At 38.2% G+C, this 23,550-nt stretch overlaps 1 protein-coding gene across 1 annotated transcript in view; it reads left to right on the top strand.

Annotated features, from left to right (window-relative positions):
• The first annotated feature begins 1,752 nt into the window (after positions 1–1,752).
• Positions 1,753–23,550, top strand: part of LOC150085241 (uncharacterized) — a 102,834-nt gene continuing 81,036 nt past the window's right edge. The window contains exon 1 of the mRNA XM_090373930.1: positions 1,753–1,944. The gene's annotated coding sequence lies outside the window, so the exon portion shown is untranslated. The remainder of the gene's footprint in view (positions 1,945–23,550) is intronic.

Raw genomic sequence — 23,550 nt, 5'->3', positions numbered from 1 at the left:
CTTTCTCTCTCTGCCTCTTTATTCCCTTTCTCCCTCCTCTTTCTGTCTTTCTCTTTCTCTCTCTCTCTCTTTATTCCCTTTCTCCCTCCTCTTTCTACCTTTCTCTCTCTCTCTCTGACTTTTCTCTCCTCTTTCTGTTTTTCTACTTCTTTTAGTTTCTTTCTCTCTGTCTGCCTTTTTATTCCCTTTCTCCACTCTCTTTCTCTCTCTCTTCCTCTCTCTTCTTTTGTGCCTCATTCTTTCTCTCTTCTCTCCAATTTACCCTCACTCTTTCTTTCTTCCCATATTTTCTTTTCTTCCTCTTCTCTCTCTCTCTCTCTCTCAGTTATCTTCCCCATTTCTATCTTTTTTATCTTTATTTTTCTCTCCTCTCATTCTTTATTTCTTTTCTCTTCTCTTCTCTTTCTCCTCTCACTGTTTTTCCTTCTTCCTCCCGCTTTCTCTCCCCTTTCGCTTCTTTCCTCTATCTTCTTTTATCTTCTGCTTTTCTTCCCTCACTCTTTCCCTTTCTCCTCTTTCCAATTTTCCCCGTTTCCTTTCATCTTTTTCACTCTCTCTCTCTCTCTCTCTCGCCTATCTTTCTCTATCCTGGCTTTTTATCATTTTTTCTTTCTGTCTGCCTCTTTTCTCCTCTTTCTCACTTTCTGCCTCTTTCGTCCTCTTTCTCTCTTCCGCCTCGTATTCTCTTTCTCCCTTCCTTCTTTTTTCATTCCCTCATTCCATTCTCCCTCTCGCTCTTTCCTCTCTCCATATTTCTGTTTTAACTCTCTTCCTTCATATCTCCTTTCTTTCACCTTCTCTTCCTCTTTTTCAATTTATCTCTCTCTCTGTCTCTCTCTCTTTCCCTTCTCTGCCTGTTTCCTCATCTCTCTTTCTCCTCATTTCTTTTATATCTCCCTCACTTTTTCTCCTTCTCTAATCTATCTTTTCTCTTTCTCTCTCTCTTTATCCGTCTGTACCTTCTCGCCTGCACGTCTTTCTCTCTTTTCATCGATGCTCTCTCTCCTCTTAGCTTTTTCATTCAAAAATTTCTCCTCTCTATCTTTCGCCATAATATTTACTCTGCGCATGCACAAAACTTTTACCACTGCTGAAGTTGTATCGAAGACAACCGATATCATTTCCCACTATTGCATTTTCAGCTTTAAAATGGAGAAAGAAGGCAACCGATCAGGCACAATGCGAAAACAGAATAAAAGGTCGGATCTATCCACTTTATTTCTTTCTCTAACTTCTCGGAACACCCGCTTACCCCCCTCCCCCTCTAAAAATGATCGAAGTAATTAAGGTAAGACGCAAATACAGAACCGGCAAACATTTTTCTGCTTGGGATCGCGTCTTTTGAAGCACACCACCGTCACGTTATCCGAGCCGTCAACAATTGAGGACGGCGCAAGAGGGTTCAATAACAAGAAGAGGAGTCTCTTGTCGTACCCGAGACGCCTCTTCGGACGCCATGACAGAATCACCCGAGGCCACACTTCAGATTCCCGCCTCCTCCTTCAGCTGCTAAGCCTAAAAGTGGGAATGATCAGCTGGTCTGGTCGAGCTCGCTGCAGGCGAAAACTTCGCTTCTCGCTCGCTCCGTCGTTGCTACGTCGCTTCTGTTCTGGTTGGCTGCCGATGCTAAAGGTCTCCGTCTATGTTTTGCGACGCACACACAAACACGCACGCACGCACACACGCACATACGAGCACACAGGAACCGGTCCGGACATTGGCATTTTAGGCCTTATTCGCGCGCGCACTCCAGGTAGGGTAGGTTGGAGACATACCTTTCTGGCGTCTGCTGAAAATCGGCAGGCAACGTGGTGTGGACTTTGGGACTGAACTCGGTTTCAAACCGACATCGATGTCGCGTTAAGTGCAATGGGAATTTTTATGTTTGTGTCTTCAAGTGGTGTAAAGTTGTTGAGACATCGGGTCTTCGCACCTTTGATCTGGGTAAGTCCCTCTCTCTCTCTCTTTCTCTCTCTCTCTCTCTCGCTCTTTCTCTATTTTCTTTTAAATATTTCGTGTTTGGTTATCAATGCCAACAAAGCAGACACGTTGTAGTTAAGCCTAACTGTTGCTTTTCAACTGAACCAACTTTGAAAAGATGTTCTCTCTCTCTCTCTCTCTCTCTCTCTCTCTCTCTCTCTCTCTCTCTCTCTCTCTCTCTCTCTCTCTGTGGCTTATTAACAGCAGGATAATATGGATTAGCGCATTTATTGTTATTAATTTAGAAATGAAAGTTTAGAAAAACAGTTTTTAAGATATTTTTCCATTTTTGTTATTTAAGATATTTCCCTTTTTCTTCTTTTTTTTTTCTATTATCCCATTTCTTCTTTTAAATTTTGGGATTTGTTTTTAACTTTTTTTCACAATTAGCTATGGGCGGTAGAGGAGCAGAAAAATATCTTTGAAATAAATTTTCATTTTAAATACAAATATTTGTTTGCGTTTGCCGGTTTTAGGTAGGCGCAGGTGCACATATTTTTAGAGGTCGCAGAAATAAGGTCGTGGGTGTCCTAAACCAATAGTAACTGCGTTGGCATGGAGCCCCCCGCGACCTTGGGGGTATCCCCCCCAAAGAAGAGCAACTGCGCCATTGCAGCAGTGCAAATCCGGCCCTGTTTGAGGGTGAAAAAACGCGAACTTTGTGGCAATGATTCTTTATAAGAAGGGAAATGAACTTTACTTAGCTGCTTGAAGATTTCAAGAGAGAGAGAGAGAGAGAGAGAGAGAATCATATACAAAAAGAGTTACTGAAGGAGTGAGGAAAACGAAGAAAATTAACCGAAAGAAAAAAAAACAGAATACGAAAGAAAAGAAAGAATATAGAATAATAAAAAATTGAAATAGGTTCATTGTGAAAGAAAGAAAACGAAATAGGAGAATGTGAGAAAAAGAACGAAATAGGAGAATTCGGGAAAGCGAAATAGCAAAATGGAAAAACAAATAGAAATAGGAGAATGAGAAGAAATGGAAATAGGAGGAGGAGGCGAGACAATAGAGAAATAGGAGGAGGAGATAAAATAGAGAAATAGGAGAACATAAAAATAAAATAAGTGAATGAGAGAAAAAAATATATAAATAAGAGAATATAAAAAACGAAATAGGAGAATGAGAAAGAAAAATAGAAATAGAGAATATATATATATATTAAAAAAACTAAATGTGAGAATAAGAAAGGAAAAAAAAAGGAAAATTCAAAAGAGAAAGAAGAAAGAAAAAGAAAATGGAGGAATATGAAATAAAAAGGAAAATAAGAAGGAGAGCAAAAAGGAATATAAGAGAGAACATGGAGGATAAAATAACGAAATAGGAAAATAAGAAAAAACAAGGAGAATGAAAGGAACACGAAAAAAGAGAATTAGAATTAGAATGAAAAGAGAGAATCATATACAAACAGAATTACTGAGAGGGTGAGAAAAACGAAGAAAAATAACAGAAAGAAAAAAAAAAGAAGGCAAACAGGATAATAATAAAAATGGAAATATGAGAATGGGAAAAAAAGCAAAACAAAATAGGAGAATGCAGAAAATCGAAATAGGAGAATGAGAGAAAAAAATAGAAATAGGATAGAGGAAGAATTGAAATAGAAAATATAAAAAAACTACCCGGGAGGATAAGAAAAGAAAAAAGGAAAATTCAAAAGAGAAAGAAGAAAGAAAAAGAAAATGGGGAGCATGAAATTAAAAGAAGAATAAGGAGAAGAAAAGAGAACGAGGAGGATAATAAAATAGCGGAATAGAAAAATAAGAAAGAACAAGGAGAATGAAAGGAACATGAAAAAAAGAGAATTAGAAAGAAAAAAAAAACAAAAATAAGAAAACGAAAAATGAGAATCCAAAAGGAAAGAGAAAAAGGAGAATAAAAAAACAACAGAACGGATATAAGAAAAAGAGAAAGGATAAACAGAATAAGAGAAAGAGAGAGAGAGAGACAGAGGGAGGGGGGGGGGCACTGGATGTCCAGTAATATTTTATTTCAGAAAGTGTACACAACAGGGAATCGATTTAATGTGTACAGCAATATCAGTCCACGATTTTGCAATCATGATTTTCCGTTGCCATGTTACGTATATTGTTTTTCTTTCTTTCACTCGAAAATACAGACAAACTTTGATCTATTTTTAATGATTACACTACACGTACATTCACTCCTGTAGCTGTTGATGACTTCACTCTATCTTATAAGGTTGCCAGTAGGCGTTGCTGAGTCCTGCATTTCCCAAATATCACCTGTTATACCAGTACACTGAGTGGCGTAGGTTGGTGTCCGAGCTGGTTAGATTGACTTCCCTGCTCTCTCTCTCTCTCTCTCTCTCTCTCATAATAGCATACACAAAGTTGAATAGTCTAGCGGACCAAGGGCAACTTACAGAAATCAAAACCAAAAAAAACATTAACAACAAAATAAATCTCTGGCTTTATATACGTTCAGATTATATCTATGATACGCGAATCCCTTATAAAAAGGGGGGTATGAATGGGGGAAACTGATGAAGGAGACTTCGTAGAGCCTGTAATGATTATTTACCTCATTCGTCATGGTCTGATAATTTCAGATAAAAACACCGAACGCAGTTTCTCATTATCTCTCGAAATTGAATTCCGAGGATTTTTCCTTTTTTTTTTTTCTTAATCTATTTCCACTTCACAGTTATTTGAAAATAATTTCTTCCTTTTTTCTCCCCCTACAATATGGAATCCATAAACGTTTGCACAGAGGCGTTGACTTTCTGATTTTTAATAAAAGATTCCGCTCTGAGAAAAGAAACTCAAGTGTTGTGTAAAATATTTCGAGAATGTTTTAATTCGTGCAGTCAGTCCACTTCGTTTTGATGCCCATGACTGCACCTTGAATATTTTACGTGTGGTGTAGTAAATGTCTGAAAAAAATTTCTGTTTGTTGTATATAAATAGGAGGATTAATAAAGAATTCTGATTAATAACATTCGATTTGAGTTCCTCCATAAAGCAGATTTCGGATTAACGGGGTCTGTGAAGTTCGGATTAACGAGTCTTCGAAAATCTTCTTTATGTACGTATTTACTTGAATGAGGTTTCTGTTATTTTTGTCCATTTGAGTTCCGGTGAATAGCGAAATGTTGAACACCTTGGGTTTTCTGGTTTTGTTTTTATCCTGACTGCGTCAAAGAAATCTTCCTTGTATGAGACCTCAAAAATCTTTGGAATCGTTCCCAATTTCTATTTACCAATAGCTGTCACGTGACTAATAATCTTAAAGCTATATGCAAATTTAAGGGGCGTGTTCTGTTTTTTTGATCAGGTTCTGCAGTTCAGTCAAATGTTTATTCAACGGATCCAATGGTGTTTCATGTTAGCAGACCATTTTGGCCTTTTATATCTGAGTTTCATTGAGGATCTAGGAGGACCCTTTTTGGTTTGAAAATGGGCATTCTTGTGCATTTTTCAAACAAATTATACGTTGCCATAACAGAATCATTGACAAATATGAACTGGAAATTCCCAAAGAAGTTGAAGGGGCCCTGTTATTAGAAACTATCTCTTGCAGGAAATAATGATACGGTCATCCTGAAATGTGGCCATTGCCTAAATGCATTTAAATGGGCTATCAAAGAAAACTAGGTCAGTCTAGTTTTCACCAAAACATTGAGACCACCATGTCTAGTTACTTTGAAAGACGGTAGGTGTCTTGTTCTTTACCCACCAAAATGTATTTCTTTTTTTGTAAAAACAAGATAAACCTGAAGTACTCTTTGTTTAGGGTTCATTTTGTGGTAGAACCCTGTATACTTTTATGTTAATAACTCAAATTAAATGCTATATAGAGATATATCATTATATTATGGTAACTATACGTACTAAAGGAATATTCTTTCTTCTTTCTTTCGAGATAATTTGGTTCTTGTCTTCAAGAGAATTGAATGGAAGGACAAAAAGTTCTGAAGCTTATTTCACACTGTATGTTCCATTAGCGGACCATTGATTTGAATATGGGTGACCCAAATCTGATAGCCACTGAATCCCTGCTGTTCAACCAGGGTTAGATGGAAACATAGTGATACGTGTTCCTCTTGATGAATGTCTGACGTTACCTACATACCTGAAGCTTGGTGGGAAGAAAATAAAGCATGAGTGAAGGTACAAATAGACAAATAAGATTAAATGAATGAGTAATCGAGATATTATTTAAGAAAATGAGTATTCAAAGGATTCGGACTGTAAAAAAGATTTGTTTATTTGTACCAAAGACCATTTGGTTAAATACGAGGGCTGTTTGAAAAGTAGTGGTTTATATCAAAGACTTTAATTTGGTTGCATAAGAGGGCTGTTTGGAAAGTAGTGGTAATATTACCCTGTTGGGGAATGTAACGGTTTAATACTTGTAAATAAAGTTCTTTTTGGTATTTGTATATTAGCCTCCCACAAGTGTAAGTTACAAGTGAGTGTAACGTAAACTAACATAACCCAACCTATAAATATACACTGAGTTGTTTTGCATTAGGAACACCTACCTAATACCTCGTGGGGCCACCTTTTGCCCGTAATTCAGCCCATCCACGTCTTGGCATGGGCTCCATAAGGTGTTTCAGGGTGTTCAGTGGTACTGGTACCCATGAGCTGCATTAGTGTGTAGTTTTTTTGTTTTTTGGTTTTTAGGAGCATTAGCAACTAAGGCCATATTGCTCGGGGATATGCGGTGATCATTCCTGACCTTTCCGCATCCTCCATATTTGGTGGTGACGGGCTCGAACCCCGGTCTAATCAAGAAGCGTGTGCTATGCACTGCTGCTCCTTCCCACCTGGCTACGGAGGCGCCCTAGTGTGTAGTAATGCCCGCATAGTGTCAGGTGATGGTCGTATCATTGAGTTGGGTTGAGACTGCTTGAATTGAGCAGCCGTGGGAGGATTGAGGAGAATTCATTGTCGTATTCCTGAAGCCAGTTAGCAGCCTGCCAAGCCTTGTGGCATGGCATTTTGTCTTGCTAATAGACGCTGGAGTTGTTTGGATAGGCGAAGAAGGATACATTGACGTTGCGAAGAGGTGTACTTGGTTGGCGATGATAGAAGGTAGGTGTTCTCGTTAATTAACGGTGATTGGAGGATTCAGGGCACGCCACGAAAACAGTACCCAAACCGTAACAGCCCTCTTGAGTAGCACAGTTGGTAGAATCAATGTTCTCCATACAGCGGGTGGAAAAGACATGAGTTTGAGACCCTCGATGACGTGAGGAATTTTTGTGGGTCTTTTTTTGGAACGTGGAGAGTTAGTCGGTCTCAGGCGAGAGTAGCATGGTTTTTCTCCTAGAAACTTGGGTTTTTCGTCCAGAAAACAGAAAAATCATTCAGAAAACATACGCAACTTACAGACAATATACACGGAGCAATATGGCCTTAGTGGCTGATGCTCCTAAAACCCTACTGCAACAACAACAACAACAACAACAACAACAAACCATAATACCACCACCTCCAGCTTACCGAATACCAAAAGTGCTTCCAGGTACCATGGCCTAATGTTGCTTTCTCAAAGGCTGATACGCCTTAGCATGATAGTTGTTTCACATGTCAGTGGTCTAGTGTTGGTGCTGAGGTGCCCTTGCAATGCAGTTCCTTGTATCTTGCAGCATGGGTACCCTGGACGTACCCATGGTCTTCTTCTTTTTACCTTGTACTGTGTGTTTAGCTGGGCCACTGTACTACGTGGCTGTTGTGTTCCGAGAAGTGGCACACGATGCTCACCACCGGCGTCAACCAACCGTGGCTGACCCATATGTGAGCACAGAACTCCAGGACTGAACCAAGTTAGCTGTTGTCGAGACATTGGCAACTGCACCTCTTCCTCCCACAATCATTCCACGTTCGAAATTGGAAAGATGTCGATGCCAAACCATTCTTCATCGCAGACACTCAAAACCTGATCGCCACCTGCAAACTACAATCAGCTATTCACGACTCTGAGCCTTCACCAGGCCAGCCCATTACTATACAAGGGGGTGTTGCTAGTGCAAAGCCAAATCAATGTAGAATCATCTACATCCCAATAGCTTTGGAGTTGAATGGATTCGACAGTTAAGAAAAATAAAAACGAAATTACTTGTTGCTTTTCCTTCTGGTTTCTCACTTCTATCCCCTAATTAATAAGACGCTTCCCCTATTGCTTTCCCCCCTAACCAGGAACAGCAACTCTATCAGCTGCCATATGTATTCCTGAGGTCTCTTAATGAGTTAATTGAACAGATACATGAAGATAATTAAAAAGACCTGCTTCAGTAAGAGAGTGGTCAAACTAGCTTCCTTTGTTCGCGTTTATGAATTAACCAACAGTTGCTGACATTAACAAATTTAGATTAGCACCATACAGCTGTCATAGAGTGAGATCTTCGATAATCATACTGCTGCGTGCTGTCTTCAGGGGCCCACTGGACTTAAATAAAAGGCTTTCAATAAATTCTTTTAGAGATAAGGAAGTGAGTTCCTATCTGGCTTCACACCATAATTGTTCGCTGTAAGTTTTCGCTCGTGCTGTAGGTTTTCTTCATCCTGTCTGATAAGATCGAACGTGCCCTACACCTCTACCCTACTATAATTTATCCTTGTTATCCCATTTATTTATCTTTAAAAATCAAAAGCCTACTGTCTCTTCTTGACATACATCGATATAAAAAAATAATAATTTTATTTTATGCACTTATTATTAGTTTAAAAATAGGTACTTTTTAATCAAGATAAATTTATAATTAATGTAATGGCTAAAATTCAGAATAGGGTGCCACTCCAGTGAAATTCGGGACGGATTCACTGGAGCGGCACCCTGTTCGAAACTTTAACCAATGTAATTTTAATCGTAGAATATTTAATTATAATTTAGGTGTTATTTTCATTATAATGATTTATTATCGTAATTAAAGTTTAATAATATAATACATATAATACATATAATTAATAATATTTTTAAAATTATTCAAGTCATTGTATAACTTTTTATAAATACTCCCCAGTCAAAAGATTATGACCACCATCCAAATAGTGGGTATGTCCCATTCTTGGCGCCAGTACAGAGTGCTATGTTGTACCAGGATTGTTTCGTAGATCTGTGGTAGTCTCTAGTGGAGGATCCAAAAGCCGGCTCTGTCAATCCATAATTCCAAAGATGTTCTATGGGAATGAATACCATTGGCAAATTCTGTGGCCAAAGTAACACCTGAGACACACACTGGCCAAAAAAAGGTGAACCTTAATTCAGTATCGAATCGAGCTCTTTGTTTCCAATAACAACAAGTGGGCGGATCGTGATTTTTAAGGTGATTTAGAGTGCATGTTGGTCTAAATGTAACCATTCTTCTAGCAAAATATCGAGTAGCTGCGACAAAGTTGAAGGAAGGGAACTCCAGCATGTTCAACGCATTTTGAATAGGACTGAGATCAGATGAATGTGAAGGAAGGTGATGGGAATTCGTATCATGTTTTTCGAATACTTTCTGGAAGTTCTGGCATGTTGGTCCATAAATTGGTCCTTCCCTAAAGTGTCATCCATAAAGTTGCCTTCACCTTCTGGATAAAAGGGTAGCATTTCAGGGTGTAGTAGATCTGATACAAAATTCAGGTATTCTCTGAATGACATTTGATTTTCTGCCGGTATCAAGGAACCAAGTCTGTGCCAACGAAACAGTACCCATACCATGATATCACCTCCAAATACTTGGATCGTGTGCGAGGCAACATCATCATCATTCCAAGTCACACATTTCTTTTGTCTGTGACTGTCTCAATACAAAGGTCTGTATTTTTTTTGGCCAGTGTGCGTGTATTTATATCTGTATTCGTAACTGGACTGTGCGTCTCTTAATTGAGACTCGCTACACCACATTTGACCTTGAATCTCGTCCCACACGCATTGATAATCGGAGATTACACATTGGTTATTTGGGTGTGAAAGCTTAATCTTTAGGGATTAGAAAATCATGACACAAATCTTGATCTACCATTCTATACGAGTAAATGTTTTCCGAATTAATTTTACCATCGGATTTATCAACTTGGATGTTAATCCACCGACCTGGTTTTCAAAATTGCGAGTTTGTCAGTCACCTTCACAACTTAACCTCCCTTAAAGAGGATGTGCTGCTTGTTCTACCACCGTAACCTAATCAGTTCCGCTATTTGGAGTCTTCAACAACTGCAAAAAAAGGAAGTTACAGGTAATTTCACCTTCACATACGTTTTCGTTCCACTGAAAAACTTTCTTTGTTGTTAGGTGAAAAACACGACATACAGGGAAAGACTGTTAGGGCCTCAGGAAAAGTAAAGTGGCAGAAACCCACTAAGTACATAAAAATCTTTAATTGGATTACTGTAGTCTTTCTTCTTCTTTTTTTAAGGGAAAGGTAGCATTGAGCTGAACATTCTATATAATTGCCAATGTTTGTTAGGCTGTGTAGTGCTAAAGAAGAATTCGTCTCGATTTGCGACAGCAAATCCAATATGTCTGAAGATCTTAGTATATTTAACCAAAATAATTGGGAAACTTGTATTTCCAGCTTTCACAAAATATACACTTTTGCTGGAATAAAAAATCACATATCCTCTCCTGAGACCGACTAACTCGGCCATGTTGTGGCCGAGTTAGTCGGTCTCAGGTTATCGATGGATCTCGAACTCAGATATTTTCTACATGTGTGGGGAGAATGACGACTCTACTAATTGAACTACCCACGAGGGCACATTTCGAAGACCATACCACAAGAATTGCATTAAACTTCTTGTAAAGGGTCAAAAGATTGTCGCATCTTATGGTGAGAATGACAGAGAGGGTGTTCCTCCTGGAAGGAGAAGGTGCGATTACAAGACAGCTTAGAAACTAGGCATCTAAGGAGGAATCTGACTGAGGTGTATAACGCCTTGAGAAGGGGGAGGGAGTAATAAATGAAGATGGAACTTTCACAATTTAAATGGACACAAAAACCAGGAGATATGAATAATTGAACAAATAAATGCAAAGAAAACTGTGATTGGGGTGATGACATGTTGCCTCGTCAAGTATAGAGACACATAGGCTGTTCGACTGCAATAATCTGAAGACAGAATGAAGAAAACTCATGATCTATCAGACTTTGAAAAAGATCTTATCGTGGATGCACGTTTAGTAGGAGCTACAATTGAAGAAACGAAAGATATAAGTTTCTTAAAAGCTTCCATCTTAAGGATTTTTAATGACTGGAAAGAAATCGGTTGGGTATTGGCAGTTGCCTGCCTATTCGGAAGCTACTTGTTTCAGATAAAAAACAGAAAAATCAGCTTGCAGTGGTGCCAAGAAAAAATCGTGATTGGACAGTGGAACAATGGAAGAAAGTAATGTTGTCGTATTAATCACAATATAGTTTGTTTTGCACTGGTAGGCAAAGTGTGGCAAGAACCTCACAAAGCGATGGACCCTGTTTACCTTGTTAAGACAGCCCACGCATCTGGAGGTGCATCGTGGTATGGGAAATGTTTTGTTGGCAGGGACTGGTTCCGTTGATACCGGTAGGAAGTTGAATGTCATTCAGGGAGTACCTGAACTTTCTATCAAATCTACTGCACCCTGAAAAGTTACACTTTTTTCCCGAAGGCGATGGTCACTTCCTGAATGAAAATGCAACAAACCAGCATGTCAGAATCGTGGAAGAATGGGTCGAAAAACATGACACGGATTTCCACCATCTTCCCTGGTCCCCCCCGCACACACATTCACTTGAATTCAAACCTATTGAGAATGTGGGGAACATGCTGGAGAGAGCTACTCGGAAACGAAGTTCTCTATCAATCAATAATGAATATGAGATGATTTAAAAATGAAAGATTCATTGAGACATCAGTTGGAAATAACGAAGGGAACTCGTCTTTCATAATTTTAATGGATTTAAACCCAAATTCAGAGGCCATTTAATTTTTTCGATTGTGTAAATACAAGTAGATTTGTAATTAAGTTAGGTTCTACCAGTTTTGACTAAAGTTCAACCTAATTGTTAAATAAATGTGGTAAGTTAGAAAATACAGTTTTCGGGGTTGTATTTGCAAACAAGAAATGCATCCACCTTGCGTAACAAAAGCGAACGCCTAGTAGACGCCATAGAACCGTTAGTAGGTTAAAAACGGTCAACAAGAAATGACAGTCCATTCATCTGGATGATCATATCACAACTGATGACGTAGCCAACTGTAAACACTTATTTACAAGTATGTGTGTGAGAGGGACGCTCGCATAGTTTCCACTGTGGCATTGGAGGGCTTCAACCCTCCTCTGTGCCAAGGCTTTACATGAAATTCGTGGCTAGAAATGGGAGCAAGGTTCCGATAGGTAGTTACTTGGCCTATGCTATTGTTTAATGTTGTAGCAACCCATTGCCTGTTGTCCCTCTTGACCGACTGACACAGTGTCGGCCCATTTGAGGAGTTCCTCATTCCTGGACATCTATCGCTCATCTCCCCCATTTGATCTTCCTCGTGTGCTCTGTTTAAAAACAGATTCGAGGGCAAGATGTTTACAAAGGGTTCTCTTATTCATCTCAGGCCTCTATAATCAACACGCCCTATTTCGAACTGCATGACACAATACTGAAAAATTTAATCCACAGGCACCGTGTTATGCAACATTACCAAACCTGTTAAACTATATTAAATTTATTGTCAAATCCTAAATATGGTTTGCTGTTATAATATATAAAACATGCATACTAAATATACGTTATATTTTATTAAATAAATATTTAAAATATCTTTAGGTGAATAGTTTAAATAATTTTGTATTCTTTCTGTCTTCCAATTTAAATTAAAAAAAAAGAAACTTTCCAGTTTGTTACTATAACTTTTTGGATATCAATTGATAATAATAAGAATAATAGTTATGGCCGCGATCCAAAATACCTGTAGTCAGAGAGTTACTAATAATAATAATAGTAACCGGACAGAACCAACCACTCCCTGTACTTGGTACCCTGATGCAGCCCCTCACGGGGCCCTCGTGGATAGCACAGTTGTTGGATCGCCGTCCTTCCCACATCGGGTGAAAAAGAGCTGAGTTGAAGTCCTGGCGATGAGAGGAGGAATTTTTATGGGCCTTTTCATAACGAACTGAGTTAGTTGGTCTTAGGTGAGGGTAGCATGGTTTTTTCTCCCGGAACTCAGGTTATTTGTCTAGCAAACAGAAAATCGACCTCAGAACACACTAAATTTACCTACAATATACGGAGCAATGTGGCCTTAGTTGCTGATGCTCCTTAAAAAACTCAACAACAACAACAACCCCTCACGCAGTGGAAAAACTCCCATGGTCGATTTTCTGTTTCCTGGATGAAAAATCAGAGTTTCCGGGAGAAGAAACCACGTTACCACACCTGAGACCGACTAACTCAGCCACGTTGTGAAAAATGCCCATAAATATTCCTCACATCATCGACGGGACTCGAACTCAGGTCTTTTCCACCTGGTGTGGTGGGGAGGATGGAGATTCTACCAATTGTGCTGCCAATGAAGGCCAGCGCTGTTTCCATATTTCATATTAGAATAAAACACAAAATAAATAAAATTTTATTTATTTTGTGTTTATTTTTATATTATTTATTTTTAGGAATTAAAAAAAATAATAGACATAAGTTTCATTTACTATTGATTGGTGTAGCAGTAGTTATCAAAAGTAGTCTAAAAGACTCCAGTTTGTTGTTATAGGATTTTAGGCGAGTCCAGCAGCTTAGACCATCATATTGGACCCTATATATTATGTTTATAAACTGCTTGTGTTCTATGGTCGATTTACCTATTTCTAGACGAAAAACAGGAGTTTCCCGCAGGGAAACCATTCTACCCTCATCTGAGACTAACTAACTCAGCCACATTTTGAAAAAGGCCCACAAAAATTGTTGTTGTTGTAGTAGGATTTTTAAACATCGGTGACTAAGTCCATATTACTTATATATTGTCTGTAAATTGCAAGTGTTGTGTAATCGATTTTCTGTTTGCTGGATGAAAACCCGAGTTTCCGGGAGAAAAAACCATGCTATCCTCGTCTCAAACCACTAACTCAGCCACGTTATGGAAAAGTTCCATAAAAATTCGCCACATCATAGACGAGACTTGACCTCAGGCCTTCTCCACCCGATGTGGGAGGACAGCGATTCTAACAATTATGCTCACAAGGGCTCACAAAAATTTTCCCGGATTCGAACTCAGATCTTTCCCCCCATCTTCTGTGAAATTTTTTAAAGTAATTATGTACTGTATATTGATGTGAAAAATATAGATCCTGCGCATGTAGTAATTCGGAACTGACAAACATTTTAAAATCCAGTCCAATTTCGAATAATTTAAACTACGTGTTTGACTTTTTCCTTCTACCTTCATCTTGTTTGCTTCCAACAAAGCTGTCTATCAAATGCTGCTACGTGAACTGTGAAAAACCACTTGCTTTCACTTACCTGTACTTTGCTCTCTTCAGTAGTAGTTTTTTCTCTTCGTTTTTTGCATGGCTGAGCTCCAGGAACGTGAAAATTACTCTTCCCCTATCGTCACCACCGGACTCAAAAGATTGATGTAGCTCAATGTCTAGCGGTAACCATGTGACCATCTTCTGTCAACGTTTTTTTAGTAGCTGGAGGAAGGAAGAAACTCTTTATCCTGGTTGCTCCCACAAAGTACAAGACGTTAAAAGTTGTCTGACGAATAAAGTGGTAAAAGATTCACAAACGAACAAATTATTGAATAATTTAGACAGTCTCAAGAGTGACGTAGATGCCATAAGAAATTTTCAGGATAATAAATTGCAGGAATAAACAATTGCATTGCATTTCTTGAAGGTCAGATAGATCTAGACCTTAAAAAAAAGTACAAACTGGAAATTTTGTAAGTCTTTTAAACGCAGCTAATTATTACAAGACCACGTGATGCAAGGGTGTCTTTGTTGTAGCTCGAGACACCATTATCCGCTTTAATAAGAATCGTCCAGAGTTGATGAAGTCTTTGTAGACCCACAAAAAGAAGTACAATGTTATTAAACCATAGCTTTCGGGAGGAAAGTCTTATTTCTTAGTACTTTTGTTATAAAAAGAATGAGAAAAGGGGAACCCTCCACCTAGAACTAATCTTCGAAGTGGGAGTGTTACCTTTGTGCTCAGGAATTAGGGATCAAGGTCTTTTGTGCTTGCATTAATGACATACGCTGGGAGAGGTTGGACTTAACCCACTTAGAAACACGTACGTTGTTTAATGAGCAATGTATGGATTCATTCCCTGTTCTGCAACCAACTCATTTATCTAATGGACATAATGATTATAGGAGGCTAATATTTTCTCTTTTCCTTAACTTTAAAAAAGTGTATTTCTTTCTTCGAAAATCCCCTACACCAAGATGGTGATCGTTTAACTGTTGATGATCCTCCTCAGGTTGCTGAAGAATTGAATAGGTATTTTGCATCTACATTCACATATGAAGAATTCTCTGGGGAATGGTATCCGGATATTCATCAAACTCTAGGGAAGCTTTGCGATGACTGAGAGGAAAGTGGAAGGCAAATTGTTGAAGCTAAATATAAAAAGGTACCTGGAATGGAAGGTATCCATCTAATTATATTAAGGACAGCAGCAAAGGAGGTAAAAAAACCATTAGTCATAAATATGAGACCATCTTTGGATCTAGGGCGGTCTCTATGGGTTGGTCAAATATATCTCCAATTAGGAATAGGTTAACATCCATTCCAAGGAAATAATGGAGTCTCTGGTTCGTAATGCAAGACCATCTAGAGAAGAATACAACTCTATTGCAGCCACAGCATGGATTTATTAAGGGGCAATCTTGTCTGACCAATGTGATCAGATTCTATGATGCAGTCAAAAAGAAATTGGATGCAAAAAATTTGGCACATGTACTTGGAGATCGGGAAAGCTTTTGATACTGTTGTTGTACAAATGGGGGAAGTGTGGCAGTTGTTGTTGTAGCAGGGTTTTAGGAGCATCAGCGACCAAGGCCATGTTGCTCTGTGTATATTGTCTGAAAATTGTGTTTGCTGGGCAAAAAACCCGAGTTTCCGGTAGAAAAATCATGCAACCCTTGCTCTAGATAAAGGGATGGTTGAATGGGAGAAGACAGAGAGTGGTTATTAATGGACACTGTTCTTCATGGACTAATGTCGTTAGTAGAGTCCCCCAGGGTTCAGTGCTAAACATGTTGTTTTTTTATATTTATTAATGATATTGATGAAGGTACAAAGGTCGGCAGGGTGGTTAATGACAGTAATCAAGGTAAGCTATTGCTACAATATCTAGAAAAATTATGTAGATGGGCTGAGAAATGGCAGTTGAAGTTTAACATTGACAAATGCAAGGTACTGCATATCCCAGTAATCCCAGATTAACACACCAACTGTATGGCACTGGACTCAGCGTAGTGGAAAATGAAAGCCTTGGGGTAATTGTGCAGTTAGATATGAAGTTCTCTGAGCAATGCAGACAGGCTGCCTGGATAGCTCATGGGGTTTTGCTAAAGATATACAGGAACTTTTGCTAGCAGGGATGAGTAGGTGATTGTCCCATTCTACAAGAGTTAGGCCTCATCTTGAGTACTGCATACAGGTCTGGAGGATTCATTTCAAGAAGGATGTATATCTGCTGGAACGGGTGCAGAGAAGGTTAGGTTAATATCTCAATATGATGAAGTATTAATCTTGCATACTTTGCATTCGTAATTCGAATTATGATTCATCTATTTTTATGAAAAATGCTTAAAATATTTAAATAGATTTTTCCGTTTTTCCTAGAAAACAGACAGAAAGTGTAAGTCCTTCAATGCTTAAAAGGAAACAAATACAATTAGATCCAGTTCAGCAGTTGCATTTTTCTTCTAATGCGCAGAACTTATTTTAACAATCAGTTCTGCGCACCAATGCATGCGTGCATGACTTTTGTCAATTTCATAAGGTTGCACGAGGCAGCCAAACGACATGATGTTGCGTTGAATGAAAACAAATCATGGCAATTTTTACGTAATGCAGTTTATTATTATTTTGACAATGAAGAGTCAATTTTTTTTCATGATTTTGCTAGTTTAAAACATCATAAAAAACAGATTAGGTTATTCTTGAGGCTGTTTTCTTTTTATATTTTTTTAAATGATAACACAAAATTATATATTAGTTTTGAGGTTTATCGAGAAACTATAAAATTTAGGATACAAAAATATCGACCTGCCCTCTGGTGCTCCAGTTGAGTAATACTTAAAACATCGTTAATTTTTATGTAATACAGTTATCATACTCTTGACCTTAGTGTGCTTGCTGTGACATATAGCCTTCAGCTGCAAGGACATTCTGATCTATTTTTAGAATATAATGGCGAATGTATCATTCAGCATGAATGGAACAAAAGGTAGATGGAATATCTTCTTTGAATATTGAAGGTAATATGGATGTAAAGTGTACAAAAATATGCCGAATTCTATTGAGGGTCAGGAAATTTAAAATTGTAGTAGGAAGCCACTTGAAAAGATCTACAAAATATCACATTCCACAGGTGACCTCTTATTCATCTTTCTTTTTTCTTTCTGTGTGTGTGTGTGTGTGTGTATGACATTGAAATAGCGAACCAGCAGCTTCGTCTGCGTGAAAAGAATGCTCTGAGATATTTAAGTATTGTGTACTCTTTCTCTCTATCTCTCTTTGACGTGTACCAAAAATTCCTATGGGTCATTATGGATTACAAAATAAATTCCAGTGGTCTTTTTTTTTTTCCTCTGGTACTCATCAACTTGGTTATGAACTACAAAAGAGCAAAATACAGGAGTTTGGAGGAGGGTGGGTAACAGGAAATGACTATTTCTTTGTCCGGATTCCTTCTAGTCAATTGAAGAAACTTCAGAATAGATCGAATACATGACAACTACAGTAGGTGCCAAAATAACGAATATCAAGATTTGGCGAATTATATGCTTTTATATTGACTAAATCGTTCAGGATTATTCAAAACCATCCCGAAGATTTGAACCATCCTGTAGGCCTTAAAGATCTTGAAATTTTTTGGGACATCACCTTTTCCCCCAGCATTGCACTGGGGGAAAAGGTGATGGCAACCTAAAACATACGGCAACATAAAATGAGATGAGTCCACAAGATGGATTGCAAAAATATTATCCTATTTTGTGTAATCACGTGGATTGGCCATTCAATTAGCGAGTTGCTTCCTAAGAGAACTTTGGCCACAATTAAGATTTCTCAAGAGAACTCTGGTCACAATTAAGGTTTCCCAAGAGAACTCTGGTCACAATTCAGATTTTGCAAGTTACCAAAGAAGATGATTAATTGCTCATAGAAGCTTTATTACAAAATATTAAGTACTAGAAGAGGATTTTGAAGAATTTAAAATTATCACTTGCATTACCACAAAACAGAAGTACTCTTTGACTGACTTAAATCCAGAAGTATTTTTCTCTTCCTTAGAAATAAAGATACGGGTTGGTATTTTCTTCCAGTATAACCACATCTCTTCAGCGTTGAGCACTTATTGTGATGTATGTCTTCTGCATAATATCCTGGCTGTTATTGGTCACAATCAGGATCGATCCTGGAGTCCAAGAAGCCCAGGTGCAACATTAGTTCTGAGCCTGGGTTTCTCGCACTCACTTCACCCATTTCCCTTCCTTAGGACCAGTCCTGGTTATAATCACCTCCAACTTATAACTGGAACTCGAAATGTATGGAAACTACACAGGTGGGTAGGGTAAAGGGGTTTGTTTTTCTTTTTAAGAAAATACTTTAGGAATTCGACTGAGTGGTGACACTCTTTGCCAAGAAAACAGACATGAAATCCAGAAGATTAACCTGTTTTTATCTTTGAGAAACACAACATTTGTTTATACTGTCCTTGAACCTTTATTTACGAGAAGGATTTACAGCTCTTTAGGGTTGTAAAAGAATTAAAGCTGTCTTTATTGGTTATAAAGCAAGACGCGTGGATCTACGCAGTGATATAAAACAAAAGGACTGAAACGCAGCTAAGAAAACGTTTTACCTTGAACTCTACTTTAAAAGAAACCGGCCAATTTCTTCTCATGGGTCAGCGTTCATGAGTTTTAGGACACGGATAGATTTGTTTCCACATACTGATCTTTCAGAACGTTACTAAGAAATTGAACAAAATTAAGAATGGAGAACGTGGATCGAAACAGGATGTAATTTCTTTTGGTACACGTCTGTTCTGGAACTTACTAACTCAGTACTCAGCAGAAAAAAATTCGGAAATAGTCTGCGGTAACTGGTTATTACTAGGGTAAAACAGCACAGTATTTCTTTCAGTCGATCACTTTACTACCATTCGCCAGACCAATAAATTCTGTACTCCTCTTCAAATACAACTGCTGTCACAATGAAACTGCTCACTGTCACCTATCTAAAACATCTCAATTCATATCCAACGATGTTCATGAAGGAAATGTTAAATCTATTCCAGTCACCCAGCACCCACATCCTAATGCACCACTTGCATTATCAAAAGGTGCCGAAATGCCATTTAAAAGCTATCAAAGAAATGTGTACACGGGCTTCTTCTTGGTCGAAATATTCTGCGCATTTCGACAAGAGGGATACTACTGTCCTGCCACTGATTGTTGCCAGAGATGAATTAGAGTGATTCCATTACAAGCTCGGGCAACTACACTTTTCTGCTGTTTCTTTTCTTCTCTCTCTCCCATTTTTTCTTTTGTTTCTCTCCTTCCTCTTTCTCTTTTATTTTCCTGATATTTCTTCTTTACTCTCTCTGTCATTTTTTCTTTCTTTATTTCTCTTTTTCTGTTTCCTCGTCTTTGTCCTTTCTTCTTTTCTTCTAATCTCTCTCTCTCATTTTTTTCTTTCTTTCTCGCTTTATTGCTCTTTTTCTGTTTTTCTCCTTCCTCTTTGTCCTTTCTTTTCCTCCTGTTTCTTCTCTCTCTCTCTCTCTCTCATTTTTTCTTTCTTTCTTGTTTGATCTCTTTTTCTGTTTCTCTACTTTCTCTTTCTCCTTTCTTTTCCTGATGTTTCTTCTCTTTTCTCTCTCGCTTTCTCTCTCTCATTTTCCTTTCCTTCTCCCTTTATCTATCTTTTTCTGTTTCTCTTCTTCATCTTTGTCCTTTTTTTCTTGCTGTTTCTTCTTTCTTTCTCCCTTTATCTGTTTTTCTGTTTCTCTCCTTCCTATTTCTCCTTTCTTTTCCTACTGTTGATTCTCTTCTTTTCTCTCTCTCTCTCTCTCTCTCTCTCTCATTTTTTCATTCTTTCTCGCCTGATCTCTTTTTCTGTTTCTCTCCTTCCTCTTTCTCCTTTCTTTTCTTGCTGTTGATTCTCTTTCTCTCTATCTCATTTTTCTTTCTTTCTCCCTTTATCTATCTTTTTCTGTTTCTCTTCTTCGCCTTTGTCCTTTTTTTCTTGTTGTTTCTTCTTTCTTTCTCCTTTTATCTGTTTTTCTGTTTCTCTCCTTCCTCTTTCTCCTTTCTTTTCTTGCTGTTGATTCTCTTTCTCTCTCTCTCATTTTTATTTCCTTCTCCCTTTATCTCTCTTTTTCTGTTTCCCTCCTTCCTTCTTCCTTCTTTTCCTACTGTTTCTTCTCTTCTCTCTCTTTCTGTCATTTTTTCTCTTTTCTTCTTTCTCTCATTTCTCTTTTAATTTTTCTTTTTCCCTTCCTTTCCTCTTTTTCTCCCTTTTCTTTTTTTTTCTTGTTTTTTTCTTCTCTCCCTCTTCTTTCCCCTTCTGTCTATCTATTTCCTTTTCCTGCTTCTTGTCACCCTCTGTCTCTCTTGGCTCTGTGAGTGACATAGTTGGCAGGATCGCTGTCTTCCCCACACCGGGTGGTAAAGACCTGAGTTCGAATCCCGTTAATGATGTGAGGAATTTTAATGGGCCTTTTTCACAACGTGGCTGAGTTAGTCGTTCTCAGGAGAGGGTAGCGTGGTTTTTTCTCCTGGAAAATCCGAGTTTTTCGTCCAGTAAACAGAAAATCGATAAAAATTAGAGGAGCAATATGGCCTTACTCGCTGAGGTTCCTAAAATTTTCACTAAACAACAATAACAACAACAACTCTCTCTCTCTCCCACCTTTCACAATCTCTGATCTTCCCCATTGCGTGCAAGAAGCCTGAGTTCGTATCCCATTTATATTGAAGGAATTTTTTTGAGCTTTTTGTTCTACAAACTGGCAACTCGACCTCTGGAATGCGCGAATTTGCAACAACAACCACTCGACACCTCACAGCCTTAGTTACATCAATATTTATTTCTAAAGATCACAACAACCATCTCTCTATTTTATCCATTTCTTTTTCTCTCACCTACTTCCTTCTACTCTTTCTTGTACGTACCATTACTGATTTTCACTTCCTATTTATGCGCAGCTCCATCTATCAAACAATTATTTTCATTCTCCCCATCTCTCTATCTTTATTTCCATTGATGGAAGGAAGAAAGTAACGTAGAAGAAGAAAAATACGTACAGAAATAAACAATTAGACAGAACCATCTAACACCAAAAAAATATAGACCCGTTAAATGAATATACATCGATAAATCCAGACATAAACAACCGATTAATATGTGCCGGCCCTTAATGTTGTGCTTCCCGTGCATGGTGTTAATAATTCGTGGGAACAACTGCGCTCTATTTGCGTGTTGGATTACAAAATACTTGAGGAAATCACGAGATTGGCTGCTTTAAATAAAATGCCAATTATGGCCCATTGATCGCAGCAACGTTTTTAATGTCATTCGAGCGCCAGACAGGTCCTCTGAGGCCACGAGTGTCATAACCTAAATTCCAGAAAGTAGAACAGCTATCCATATATAAAAGGCAGGTAGTTGCTGGTCAAGAATCCGGTTTCCTTCTCTCTCTCTCTCTCTCTTTTTTTTTTTTTTTTTTTTTGGCTCCTTCTTGCCACACTTGATTTCAAGAGAATCGTTAGCCAATGACGTAGGAACGCCAGTGCAAGCCAGAACAGCTCCCTCGTGCGGTTTAATTAAACTGGTTATGTTTATAGGGGAATGTTGACGTGGTGTTTAACATTATTTAGTTCTTTGCGCCTTCTGTCGAGAGTAATTAGCAGTAAACCCAGTTTTTAGGGCCATCTTTCTTCTGCCTTGGTAACATTAAACCAAACGTTTCCAATGATAACCTCATTAAACGCGGAAAGAAAATATCCACAATCACGTGATGTACCGAAACGCTAATTCTAATTCTATAACTTCCTTCCCATCATGCACTGCCATTGTTTTTATTCGTAATACTTCACCTAAATACCTGCACGGTTTTGTATACACAGTAATTCATTGTTTACTGGTAAATAATGCAATGCATGATGGGAGCAGTGTCTATAAATACTGAAATTATTGATTGCAATAGTCGCGAGGATAGTTTGGGAGCATTGTATAAAGATTTCAGATGATTCAAGGATATTAATTAACTTGAAAAGAATTTAAAAAAAAAAAGGTTCCAAATAAGATCCTTGTGAGGCTTCGGAGTGAAGTGCAGACAGAATTAGTAGGAAATCCTTGAACAAAAACTTAAAGAAAGCATTCACTGTTCTGAGGGGTTATTATGACCCTTTCTCGAAAGGGTCACAATAACCCTTTCTTCAATTTTTTTTTTTTATTTGACTAGCTCTTATTATTGTCCACCAGAATATACGAATTAAAGTGTGCTGATTTGGCAGCACCTCGGTCCATCGTTCCAGCATCCTCCAATCGTATTGGATTCAGATTTAGGATTCTTTTGGATAGGATTCAGATTTAGGATTCTCTTGGATAGGATTTTAGATAGGACTCTCTTGGATTTGAATTTAAGATTCCCTGGGATTCAGATAAGGACGCTGAGACAGCTGGGCAGAAGTGTATAAACGTGGATTTCTATGATGGAGCATCAAGTCCATGAGATAGTATCGTGGGACTTGAGTGTATTGTTGGTTTCTGGTTTCCCAATTAATTTTTCTTTTCCGGCTGTTACTTTTCTTTTTTCTCTCTCTCTCATTTTTCTTTCTTTCTCCCTTTATCTCGCTTTTTCTATTTTTCTCCTTCCTCTTTCTTATTCTTTCTCTAATTTTTTCTTTCTTGCTCACTTTACCTCTCTTTTTCTTTTTCTCCTCTTTTCCTGCTGTTTCTTCTCTTCTCTCTCTCTCTCTCTCTCATTTTTCTTTCTTTCTCACATTATCTCTTTTTCTGTTTCTCTCCTTTCTCTTTTTTTTTCTCTTTTCTCTCTCTCTCATTTCTTCGCTTTTCTTCTTTCTCTCATTTATCTCTTCAATTTTTTCCTCCTTCCCTTTCTTTCTCGCTGTTCTTTTTCTCGTATTTTTCTTCTCTTTCTGTCTCTCTCTTTTTTCCTCTTCTGTCTATCTGTTTCCTTTTCTCGCTTCTCTTTCTCTCATTTTCTTCTCTCTCTCGGTCCTTGTGTGTAGCACAGTTGGTAGGATCGCCATCATCACCACACCGGGTTGAAAAGACGGGAGTTCGAATCCGGCCGATGATGGATGGAATTTTTAATGGCCTTTTTCATAACGTGGCTGAGTTAGTCGGTCTCAGGTGAGGGTAGCATGGTTTTTTCTCCC

Source organism: Mastigoproctus giganteus, chromosome 5, assembly GCF_048544385.1.
Source record: "Mastigoproctus giganteus isolate SK-2022 chromosome 5, ASM4854438v1, whole genome shotgun sequence".
Taxonomy (NCBI): Eukaryota; Metazoa; Arthropoda; class Arachnida; order Uropygi; family Thelyphonidae; genus Mastigoproctus; species Mastigoproctus giganteus.
The sequence above is the reverse complement of the archived record's forward strand: the minus strand, read 5'-3'. Positions and strand labels throughout refer to the sequence as shown.